We start from the raw sequence: 13191 nt of genomic DNA, 5'->3' as shown, positions 1-13191 counted from the left end.
AGAGGCTGTGTGGAGCTCCGGAAGAAAGGCTTGGCCCTGAAGGGTAGGCACTCATCCAGGCCCAGCCTCTTTCTCCCCACCCCCTCGCTCCCTCCCGCTGAAGGCTAGAGGAAGCAGCAGCTGTTGTCCTATGGGGAACACGGGCAGTGATCCACCTGGCACTGCTGGAATTTTCTTAACACCCACACTAACTTTAACAACACACACAGAGAGAGAGAGAGAGAGAGAGAGAGAGAGAGAGAGAGAGAGAGAGAGAGAGAGAGAGAGAGAGAGAGCGAGCGCCCAAGGGAAGAAGTTGGGCCGACAGTGGTGACTAGTAACCACGAAGGTCAGGGTGAGGCTTTCTTCCTCCCACGTCCTATCCTCTGCCTTCTTTCCTTCCTACCCTTACCCTCCTTCTCTCGTCTTTCCCTCCTTTTGCCATGAAAGCAATGAACATAAAGTGGTAAAACCATCCCACCAAGTGCAAAACGAAGTCGATCTTGCAAGCTGGCTGGTTAGTGTAGGCTAACAAAATCAAAGCCAAATACCGGACAAGGGTTTCCCATCTGAACTGTATAGACTGTGGGTTTCTACTTTCCTACTTCAGTGTTTGTGTGCAGACTTGAAGCTCCGTGCCTTGTCCCTTTATCTCATGTTTATCTCATTTACACCTAGTAGGAAGGCAGCCTTCTGGAAAGCCCAGAAGAGCAGAGTCAGGAGCAAGTAGGAGAACCGTGACGGGAAAACAGCGCCGTTCAGATCATGGTTTGGAAGCATCACACTTCAGGGGAATAAAAATCGCAAAGGACTCCAAGCTAAGAATTTTAATGAGCTTACAGCCTCCCGCCCCTCCTCCCACCCGAGCCTGCCCTTGCAGGGGCAGGGCTGGACCGAGCTAATATGAACTTGGTCCATGGCCTACTTTAACACATGGCTTCTGGGACCAAGGAGATGGCTCAGTGGGCAAAAGCATTTGTCACCAAGCCTGACAACCTGAGCTCAGTCCCTGGTACCCATGTGGTGGGATGAGAGAGTGACGGCTGCAACTTGTCTTCTGACCTCATCACCCCACGGCTCTGTCTTTATCCTTCTTCTTCTCCTCCCCACCCCAATAAATAAGTATGAAAAACAAAATGCGGATTCTGTTTATGTATTCACGTGTGTGTGTGTGTGTGTGTGTGTGTGTGTGTGTGTGTGCTCTCGCACACGCGCACACGTTTGCCTGTGCCTGTGTATTTACAGCAGCATGACATAATGCTCTATCCAGAGGTTCTGACACCTCATCAAAGAAGCGAACGGCCCTCTCTCCCCAGGGCCGAACCTCCCCAGAGGAAACACAGCGGAGGCCTGTGTGAACTTGTCCGTCGGTGCTGTCTTGCCATCTAGTGGCCTTGTCCTTTCCCGACACCGCTCGCTCGTTCTGACAGAGATCCATCCTTACCCCCCACAGCTGTGCGGTCTACCAAAAGTGACCCTCCCTCCCTGCTCTCGAAACATCCTCGCCTTCCTTGCCCCAAATCCCAGTGTCTGCTGGGAGATAGATGGAGCGTGAGTATGGCTGATATGCGTTGTATGCATGCCTCACATGCCCAAAGAATTTACCAAAGCATATTTTTAAAAAATAATCCTAATTTCTAGACCAAAACACAAACTTCATAGTCAACGTGGTTTGTGTGATTTTTGTCTACAGTTGTGATCCACATGTGTTAAGTGTCCTTTAAAACAGGCCCTTTGCCGGGCGGTGGTGGTGGTGGTGGCGCACGCCTTTAATCCCAGCACTCGGGAGGCAGAGCCAGGCGGATCTCTGTGAGTTCTAGGCCAGCCTGGGCTACCAAGTGAGTTCCAGGAAAGGCGCAAAGCTACACAGAGAAACCCTGTCTCGAAAAAAAAAAAAAAAAAAAAAGAAAGAAAGAAAGAAAGAAAAAACAAACAAACAAACAAACAAAAAACAGGCCCTTTACTCCTCGGAAGGAAGCCATAGCCTCTCTCGGGGTCCCTGAGGTTTCCCATGTCTGGCTCACTGCCTGCCCTATGCACTCAGCCCAGTCACACTGCTCACCCTGCTGTTCCCCCAGCACCCCAGCCGTCTGTGTGCTTTCAGGGCTGTGCAGTGTTGCTCTCTCAGCTCGGAACACCCCGTCAAGCCCCAATGTGCCCTCAAGTCACCTACCTCAGTGACCTACTCAAAAGTCTCCGGCTACCCCATCCTGGTCTGCCTTTCTGCTCAGCTGTTACCCCTTTGAGTGAAGTTATATGTGTTTTCAGTCTTTCCCCAATGTGATGTAAGCTCTGCAAAGATTGGGATTTATGTCTTATTCACTGATACACATTGGGTATACCACTGGCACAAAGCAATTGCTCTTTATAATGTGTTAACTGTGGGGGCGGGGGTGGGGGAGGACCTGAACCGAAGACTTTGAGATCGTGTGTTTACATGTGAATGCTGGAAAAAGAAAAAGAAAAAAAAACAACTATCATTCACCTCTTTTCTGGGTGTTCCTATCCTGATAGGGATGCTTCTTAGCGCTGAGCATCATATTTCAAGCTCTCCAGAGCTTCCAAAGTAGCACAAACACAAGCTGTAACCACCACAGAAGCAGGAAGTACAAAATGAGGGAGGGGTTGAGGCCACATGTTGATAGCATGTCAAATGTAAACACTTGGGTAATGTTTAAGCTCTGCAACTTTCTATAAAATAAGGAAGGCCAGAGAAAGAATGGGAGGGGCTAGGAGCCATCTCTCAGTAAAGGAAGGTGGCCTCGATCAGTCCCTGGACCTGGAGAGGCTTGGAGAAATGAATATTGGAATAACTGAGCCACTGGGGAAGGGCCTTCAGACATGGTGACTGATGATGACTCATCCCTGTCTATTACTCTAGACAGGTTTTCCTTTGGGCCACAAGCTCACAAAAACATGACACAAAGACTTATTAATTATGAAAGCTCAGCCTATAGCTTTCATACAGAATCCACAAATAGCTCTTACAACTTATATTAACCCATTAATATTAATCTGCATTTTTACCTCTTTTCCATCTTACACCTCCTGTTTCCTCTCCATCCCTTCTGGCATCTCTCTCGCACCTGGATTTATCTCCTTTTCTCTCTGCTCGGAACCCACCTAAACTCTTCCTGCCTAGCTATTGGCCATTCAGCTCTTTATCAAACCAATTGGAAGGCACCTTGGCAAAGACACAGCCTCACAGTGTACAAAAAGATTATTCCACAACATCTTGCTTCCTCTGAGTCCTCCTGGAGACAAACAGGGTACCTGGATGACAAGAAGTTGTGCGAACTAACCTTCTGGATGACTCTGTCTGTACCACAACTCAGAGAAGAAGCAGTCCTTAACACCACCAGGATTGGCTTGTCACTAGATAATGAGCCGGAGGTACACGTAAAAGACGATTAATGCCAACTGTCTCTGAAATTCAGTTGAGTTGACACCTGTGTCAGATGTTTTAATAGGAGTCATTAAAACCAGGTGGCCAGAGGCCAAATACAGTATAGTTTTGAATGTGAGGATTCAGGATTCCTTATTGCTGAGTATGTTTAGGCAGGCCCATTAGCTCCATAGGCATCCACTTATTTGGTACATAAATAGAGAGGCTTGAAGCTGGTTCATTTCCTGATATACAGGTTGCTCCCCAGCCTGCACCCGGTAAGAGGCAGTGTAGCTCATGCCTGTCTTTAAGGAATTAGGCAACAGGCAAAGGCCTCAGAGGGACAGCCAGTCCAGCTAAGGTAGGTGTATCCCCAGCCCCCTGACCCAGTCACGGCACAAGGACTGAAAGGGAGGAGGCCCGCAATGAGACAAGTGAGAAAGGAAGACAGAGAAGGATAGGTTCGGACCAGATGAGCCACAGTCAGGTCAGTAATAAAGTGGACACAAGGGGGGCATCTTTAGGGCACAAGGACACTCATGTGAGAGGGAGAGTATGGAAGAGAGAACAGTGATGTAGAGGATAGGAAAAAACTAAGAAAAATGGAGATGGGGAGGTGAAACACAGTGTTAGGACACAGGGAGTCCAAGGGTGTCTCATCCCACCCAGCTTGGGTCTAAAACCCTGACAAGGGACAGTGAGAGAATGAAGGAAGGACAGACACACATATAGAAAGATGGGGTCATGTGGGTCATGCGCACTCTGATGGAGTCACACCAACTACTGCAGCAACCTGGAACCCCAGCATGTGTCTTATGTACAGCACAGGGGGAGGGTGTCTTAAGTTACTTTTTTATTGCTACAATAAAACACCATGACCAAGGCAACTTATAAAAAAAAAAAAAAGCATTTAATTGGGCTTACTGCTTCAGAGGATTAAAGTCCATGATGTCGGAGAGGAGGCCTGGCAGCAGGATAGCTAAGAGCTCACATCTTGATCCAAAAGTAGGAGGCAGACAGAGTGTGTGTGAGCTAACAGGGAATGGTGTGGGCTTTCTGAAACCTGAATGCCTAGTGATATATCTCCTACAACAAGGTCACTGTCTTATTCTTTTATTGCTGTGAAGAGACACCATAACCAAGATAACTCTTATATAAGAAAGCATTTCATTGAGGGAATTGCTTGGCTACAGTTTTAGAGGGTTAGCCCATGACCATCATGGGGAGAAGCAGACAGGCATGACCCTGGAACAGTAGCTGAAGGTATTTAAAAAAAAAAAAAAACAGGGTCTCTCTATATAGCTCTGATTGTCCTGGAACTCACTATTTGGAACAGGCTGACCTGAACTCACAGAGATCTACCGGCCTCTGCCTCCAAAAGTGCTGGGATTAAGAGTGTATGCCACCATGTCTGGTCCAGTAGCTAAGGATTTTATACCCTGATCTGTAGGCAGTAGAAAGACATTGGGCATGGTATGGACTTTTGAAACCTCAAAGCCCACCCCCAGTAACACACTTACTCCAACAAGGCCACACCTCCTAATCCTTTCCAAACAGTTCCATTTACTAGGGACTAAGCATTCAAACATATCAGCACATTCCACTACTTGGCCCCATAGCCTTATAACTATATCACAATGCAAAATGCATTCAGTCCAACTTCAAAAGTCACCATAGTCTTTAACAGTCTCAAAACTGTTTAAAAGTCCAAAGTCTCTTAAGGTAATTTCTTTACTGTAAACTCTTGTAAAATAAAAAAGCAGGTCACATTCTTCTAACATACAATGGCACAGAATATATATTACCATTCCAAAGGGGAGAAAAGAGAAAGAGGGCATAGTGAAGAAATACCGGACCAAAGTGGGACTGAAACCCACAGGTCAAACTCCAAAGTCTATCTTAGATGAATTGCTCAATCTTGTTCAGTCTCCCACTCCTCTCAACTTTGTTGACTGCAGCACACTTCTCTCTCTTGAGCTGGTACCACATCCTGAATGCAGCTTTCCTTGGCAGGTACCCCATGGCTCTGTCATCTCCAACATCTTGGGGTCTCAAGTGTAGTCCAGGATTCACCTTCACAGCTTCATGAAATGGCCTCTCTGGGTCTCCAATCGGAGACTCACCTGCCTGGCCTCACAGCTTTCTTTAGCCATGGAAGAGGAGTCCACAGTCCCTTTTACCTTTCTTGACTCTAGATCCAGAGCCACATGGCCAAGCTGCCAATTTCCTCTGCCTGTTGGGGTTGAAACTTGCACAAGCGTTCAGTTGTTGATGCTTTCTAGGCTGAGGAAATCCCACTGGTTTATTCCTTTCACGGGCTGCTTATCTGGGTGGTACCTTGTCCTGAGGGCGTCACTCCCTCTATTCCAGTTTGAGTCAGGACTTTCTTTAAACTTCTCATCTCTTTCAGCACAAGCTTTGGCCCCAACATTACATTTCCTGGTACCTGCCTCTTTCCCCCTCAAACTGCGCATTTCGTATTTCCTTTTGCCTCGCGTGTTCTTTTTCACTGTAGATTTGTGTAAGAGCGATCACTAATAACCATGTCACATAGCCGATACTAGGTTCTCCTCGGCCAAGGGCATCAATCCAAACTCTTCAATTTAGCCTCCAACAAATGTTTTGGTCAAGGGCAGAAATCAGCTACATTCTTTACCAAAATATCACAAGAATGGTCTGTAGGCCACTTACTAATACTCTTGCCCTCTGAAACATCTAGAGCCAAGCCTCTATAGTCCAATCATCCTCCATACTACTGTCTTCTATGCTCCTACTCAGATGGCCCATTATCTTACTGTTTCTATTGCTGTGCAGAGACACCATGACCATGACAACTCCTTTTTTTCCCCCCTAAGATTTATTTATTACATATACAGTGTTCTGCTTGCATGTATGCCTGCATGCCAGAAGGGGGCACCAGATCTCATTACAGATGGTTGTGAGCCACCATGTGGTTGCTGGCAATTGAACTCAGGACCTCTGGAAGAGCAGGCAGTGCTCTTAACTCCTGAGCCATGTCTCCAGCCCCCGTGACAACTCTTATAAAGAAAAACATTTAAGTGGGGCTGGCTTATAGTTCAGAGGTTTAGTCCATTATCAGCATGGTGGGAAACACGGTGGCATGCAGGCAGACACAGTGCTGAAGAAGGAGCTGTGAGGTCTACATCTTGAGCTGCAGGCAACAGGAAGTGAACTATATACCATCCTGGGTGTAGCTTGAGCATAGAAGACCTCAAAGCCAACCCTCACAGTGACACACGTCCTCCAACAAAGCCACACCTGCTAACAGTGCCAATCCTATGGGGGCCATTTTCCTTTAAACTGCCACACCCATTAAGCCCCACTGTGTTAGTCAGGGTTTCTATTGCTGCCATGAAACACCATGACCAAAAAGCAAGTTGGGAAGGAAGGGGTTTATTTGGCTTATGTTTCCATATTGCTGTTTATCACTGAAGGAAGTCAAGATAGGAAATCAAACAGGGCAGGATCCTAGAGGCAGGAGCTAATGCAGAGGCCATGGAGGGGTGCTGCTTACCAGCTTGCTTCACATGGCTTCCTCAGTCTGCATTCTTATAGGACCCAGGACCACCAGCCCAGGGATGGTACCACCACCCACCATGGGCTGGGCCCTCCCTCATTGATTACTAATTAAGAAAATGCCTTACAGCTGCATCTCATGGAGGCATTTCCTCAACTGAGGCGCCTTCCTCTCTGACGACTCCAGCTTGTGTCAAGTTGACAAACAAAACCAGCCAACACACCCACTTAAAGTATTTAACCGCTTTTCTAGTCCAAAGTCCCAAAGTCTTCCATCTTTCTCCAAACAACCATGGTCAGGCCTGTCACAGCAATACCCAAGTCGCTGATACCAATTTCTGTCTTTGAAGAGACGACATGACCAAGATAACTCTTATAAAAGAAAGAGTTTTCTTGGAAGATTGCTTGGTTACAGTTCTAGAGGATTAGTCCATGATCATTATGGTGGGAAGCAGACAGGCATGGCGCTCCAGCAGTAGCTGAGAGCTTTACATTCTGCTCTGCAGGCATCAGGCAGTGAGAAAGACACCAGGCCTGAAATGGGCTTTTGAAACCTTCAAGCTCACCCGCAGTGACACACCTACTCCAAGCATGCCACACCTTCTACTCCTCCCCAAACAGTTCCACTAACAAGGGACCCAGCATTCAAATACATGAGCCTATGGGTCCCATCGTCAACTCAAACCACCACAGTCACCCTTGCTAATCCTTCCAAAAAAAAATTCCACCAAATTTTTACAAGTTGGGATCTTATCCGGGTGGGGTCTTACCCTGAGGATAGCCCTCCTAGGCTGGCTAGTTTCTATGCTTACTTGACACAAGCTAGAGTTATCTGAGAGGAGAGAACCTCACTTTAGAAAATGCCCTAAAGCAGGGAGGACGATACCATGATAGATGAAGACATCATGGGAATAGGAAGAGGCAGGGTGCTGGGGAGTCTCTCAGGAATCCACAAGGTTGACCCCACCTTGGTCTGCTGGCAGTGGTCCAGAGGGTGCCTGGACTGGTCTACTCTAGGGACCAGCCTAGCAAATAACCTAGCAGTCATCATAGAGCTCTTGACCAGTGACTGATGGAGGCAGATACAGAAATCCACAGCCAGGCACCAGGCTGAGCTCCGGGAATCCAATTGATGAGAGAGAGGAGAGGTACTGCAGGGGAGGGATGTCGAGATCATGATGGGAGGACATGCAGAGATGATTGGCCACACTAGTGGAAGCCCATGAACTGTGGACTGATGGCTGTGGAGGCCCCATGGGACTGGACTAGGCCCTCTGGATATGAAAGACAGTTGTTTGGCTTGAACTGTTTGGGGGGCACCCAGGCAGGGGGATTGGGATCTGTCCCTGGTCTATGGGCGGGCTTCTGGAATCCAGTGCCTGTGGTGTGACACCTTGCACAGCCTTGGTGCAGTGGGAAGGGGCTTGGGCCTGCCTAGGCTCAGTTTGCTGGGCTCTGTTGACTCCCCATGGGAGACCTCGATTTTGGGGATGTGGGGATGCAGGGTGGCTTAGGAAAGAGGGCTGGGGGTGGGAGGAGGGAGGAGGGGAGATCTGTGGATAGTATGTGGAGTGAGTAGAAAATTTCTTAATAAAGAAAAATGAAAAAAAAAGAAAAGAAAATGCTCTAAAACAAGCTTATAGGGCATTTTCTTGATTAATGACTGGTGGAGGAGGGCCCAGTCCATTGTGGGTGGGTCCAGCCCTGGGTTGGTGGTCCTGGGTTCTATAAGAAAGCAAGCTGAGCAAGCCAGTAAATGGTAATATCATAATGCAGAATGCATTTAGTCCAGTTTCAGAAGTCCCATGGTCTGTCACAGTTTCAACACAGTTTTAAAGTCCACAGTTTCAGGCTGGAGAGATGGCTCAGATTTTAAGAGCACTGACCTCTTTTCCAGAGGTCCTGAGTTCAATTGCCAGCAACCACATGGTGGCTCATAACCATCTATAATGAGATTTGGTGCCTTCTTCTGACATGCAGGCAGAACAATGTATACATAATAAATAAATGTGTTTTTGTTTGTTTTTTTTAAAAAGTCCACAGTTTCTTCTGAGACTCAAGGAAATCTCTTAGTTGTAGCCCCCTGCAAAATCAAAAAATCACATCACATACTTCCAACAGACAATGTCACAGAATATACATTACCACTCTAAAAGGAAGGACTGAGGGCACGGTGAGGAAATACTGAACCAAAGCAAGACTGAACCCCAGCAGAGCAAACTCCAGGTCCTATCTCCTACCAAAACATCTCCTACTAAACGGCTTAGATGGCTCCATCCTTCCTGCTTTGTTTCCTACAACAAGCTTCCCCCTCTTCGGCTGGTTCCACTCTCTGTCTGCAGCTCTCCTTGGCCGATGTCTCAGGGATCTGATCTGGCATCTCCAATATCAGAGTCGCCAACAAAATCCAGGCTTTACTCTCACAGATTCACTCAGCGCCCTCTACTTGAGGGCTCTTCTGACAAATGCCTGGCCTCAGCAGCTCTCCTTAAAAACCGAGGAATATTCCCACCATCCCTTACTCATCTGTTCTTCATGACTAAGGCTATAGCCGGATGAATGATTCTGCCACGTCTGGCTTCCTACTCAGATGGGAGCCTGGCCCCTCCTTGAGTCATAAGCTTTGATGTGTCATTGCTTCTTAGGAGCAGGAGATTCCTCAGACCTTTCCCTTTTACAAGTTGGAAGCCTAGCTTGAAGGGTGTCTTGCCCTGAGGGTACCCTCCCTTCATTCTATCTTGCTTCAAGCCTCTCTTTAGTCTTTTTGTCCCTTTCAGCACAAGCCTTGGCTCCAACATGGAACTTCCTGGTGCTCTCTCTCTCCTCAGATTGTACATTAGGTATTTACACTTCCCTACATGCTCATTTTCATTGTAGATCTGCGTAAGAGTGATTACTAATAACAACACAACAGTGACCCTAAGAGGCTGTCTTGAAGACTCCTCCACCAAAAAAAAAAAAAAAAAATTCATCTATTACTTTTTTAATTTAGCCTCAGGTAAATTCTTAGGACAAGGGCAGAAGGTGGCTACATTCTTTGCCAAAATATCACAAGAATGGTCTCCATCCCAGTTCCTACATTGTTCCCCTCTGGAAAACTCTTAAATTAGGCCTCCACAGACCATGCTTTCAGCACCACTGTCTCCCAAGCTCCTACTAGGTTGGTCCATTGAGCTCCTACTAGGCTAGGAGGTCTATTGAGTTCTGCTTATACATTCAATGGTTTTCCTCTCCACATGGATGTAGTGGCTGGGTTGTGAATGTCCACCCACCACCCCACTGCCATACCTGCATGGAGTGGGTCACCAACCAGCCCACCACTGCCCAGAATGCCAGCATGTTTCTCTGCATGCATGGGATACCCTTGGGGGTCCCCCCATATAATAATTCATAACACTCTGTCCCAAGCGGACCCAGCCTCAATCCTGACTCCTCCCTCTAAGAGAGATGCTACCAACCCAGAATAAGATTCTGCCTCCTGCTCCAGACACAGTAGGTGGCTCAAATCTCAAGCCTAGCCATGTGACCTCATCTCAGAATTTAACGCTTAGAACATGCAGCCCAGCTCTCAAGTACACAACTCAGCCATGGAGCACACCAACAAGTATTCAAACAACAACAACAACAACAACAAAAAACCTGCAAAAACATACACATCTTGTTGCATCTGTCCTTTCCTAGTGTGGCCACCACCTACCAGCCTGAAAGAATGGACAGAAGAACTACCACCAAAGTCGAAAGCATATGTCCCTAACCATATGTGAACTCTCCTCAGGGACGTTCACACACTCCAGGTAGCATCTGAATGCATCTTACACAATAGCCTGCAACCCTCCCCGGGAAGCCACTCTGGGGAGTCCCTGCTGGTTCCTGTGCACTTGGCCCCAGTTTTCTTAGTTTTCCGGACTTCTTACTCTTTGGCCAAGTCCTGGACTCTGCTGGGCTCCTTCTCCACCAGGGCCTTCTCCTCCCCTCATTTCTTGGGCCCTTCTACCTCAAGCTCTTCAGAGAGGAGCCAGGGTTGACGCTTTGGTGGGCCAAGCTCCAAGGAGTGTGTCTTCAGATTTTTGTTCATGTTCAGATAATTACCCAGGACTTTCCAGCTCTACTCTCTAGAGGGAGAAATAACGCCTGCAGTCCCGGCGACAGGGAGATGACATGCCCATACCTCAACCCCTCAGACCCAGGCGGACTGCCAGTGTAGACAGCCAGGGGCTTGGCTCCTAGAAAGGGATGAGCAAGCTCAAGGGGATGGATGGGCTTCCTGGTTTACGCCTTGGACTGTCTCTCCCCTGCTCTGTCTTATGGAAATATGAAAAAGGAAGAAATAAACGGAGGGGTGTGTTCAATTCATAGGCAGACCTATGTTTCCCATCCTACGGCAGACCTTTTCCAGCTCTGACCCGGTGAGGTGACTTCTGTGGGGACAGAAGACTGGAAGGAAAGAAGACAAAGAAATTCCACACCGGATTTATCCAGCGCTTGGAGCCATCCACACAAATCGTCTTAATCCCTGCTAAAGATGGACTTGACGGGATCACTTGCCTCCTCCTTCATGGATGAAGAAACAGATTTCAAAACAGCATAATTTAAAAGGAGCTTGTCTAATTGGCTAGTTAGTGGCAGAACCTTGACATTCAAATAGGTGTCCTTAATTGCCGTGCTACCGTACCAGTTGGACGAGAAAGGAAAACACTGCAGAGGAGTAGGTAAAAGTTCACGTATGAAGAAATGGATCCTGGGAGTGCTGTCGAGCTGGGTTCCCTGTGCCGGGCCGGCGGCCGCTGTACCAACCGAGCCAAGAAACTGTTCATGAGGTGTGCTGGCATCTCCACCCTTTCTCCCTCTCCTCGCTGCCCTCCCCCCTCCAGCCCACTGCGCTACCAGCCTAGACTCCAGGCTGGCTGTTGCTGGATCCACTTGGCCTGGAGGCTAGGGTAAGGGGCGTGTCCCAGCTTCATGACATCTCTCCAGATCACATTTCCCTTGACCTTAAGAAACTTCCGTGGCCCTCAGCCTGCTTGTCAGAAACAGACTGGCGAAGCTGACGGAGCTTCCTTCCTTGCCGTGGCCCTCGCTTGCCTCTGTCCTCCCTGGCTGTCCACACTGGCAGTCCGCCTGGGTCTGAGGGGTTGAGGTATGGGCATGTCATCTCCCTGTCGCCGGGACTGCAGGCGTTATTTCTCCCTCTAGAGAGGAGAGCTGGAGAGTCCTGGGCGATTATCTGAACATTGTCATGCCTTCGCTCTTTTATCTCTTCCTTTATCTCGGTCCCAAAGTGCACCGTGTCCCATGCCCACTTTATGCCAGACTAGCCGCATTGTGAGCCTTTCCCTCCCTCGCTGAGTAACTGACTCTCCTCCCCCCTGCTAGTGTGCTCCTAACGAGTCAGATAGATGAGCTTTGGAGCTTTGGAGCGTTGGAGCCAGGCAGAATTTCATAATCCTGGCTCCTGGCTCAATTGTTAAGTGACCTTGAACACTGCTCCTGAACCTTGCTGCAGGTCTATTCCTTAAAGCAAAAACAGGAATGATCCTACCTATCAAACAAACAAACAAAATCAGCATTGTAGAATGCTTTAGAAATAAAATTTAAGGTCAGGCAGTGATGGCACATGCTTTTAACCCCAGCACTCCAGAGGAAGAGGCAGACAGATCTCCGTGAGTTTGAGGCCAGCCTGGGGATGTAGCTCAGTGGCATCGTGCTACCTGCTGTGTGTGTGTGAAAACCTGCATTCAATCCCGGGTTACTGTCTGAAGAAGAAGGAAAAAAAGGAGTGAAAGTATTAAGGAGGGGAGCTACAGCAGGGAAAGTGGCCATGTAAACGGGATGTGAGGCCCATAAGTGGATGAGCGGGCCCTTGTGAGGCTGGAAAAGAGAGACACAGCAAACACACACTGTAACCAAAGAGCAGGCAACTGAGTAAAACCACCACTTCCTGAGGACAGAACACTGCCATCCTGTTGTGACTTGTAGAACACTCAAAAAATATATAAACTCTTACTCAAAATCATAATTAATAATTCAGAACTCCTCTGGTCACTGTTCTCGGCATGTGTAAGTTTACTTATTTGTGTGTGTGCGCGCGCGCCTGCGTGCCTCTGTGTGTGTGTGTGTGTGTGTGTGTGTGTGTGTGTGTGTGTGTGTTACTGGGAACTGAACCTAGAGACTCATACATGCTCAACAAGCATTCTACCACTGAGTTATATACATTCCTCAGCCCATTATATACTTATTCTAAATAAATGATTTTTAACCGAGATGCATAGAAAGGCAAACACTTAGAGGCA

The sequence above is a fragment of the Peromyscus leucopus genome, chromosome 9 (assembly GCF_004664715.2).
Source record: "Peromyscus leucopus breed LL Stock chromosome 9, UCI_PerLeu_2.1, whole genome shotgun sequence".
In the NCBI taxonomy this organism is placed as follows: domain Eukaryota; kingdom Metazoa; phylum Chordata; class Mammalia; order Rodentia; family Cricetidae; genus Peromyscus; species Peromyscus leucopus.
This window is presented reverse-complemented; position numbering follows the sequence as displayed.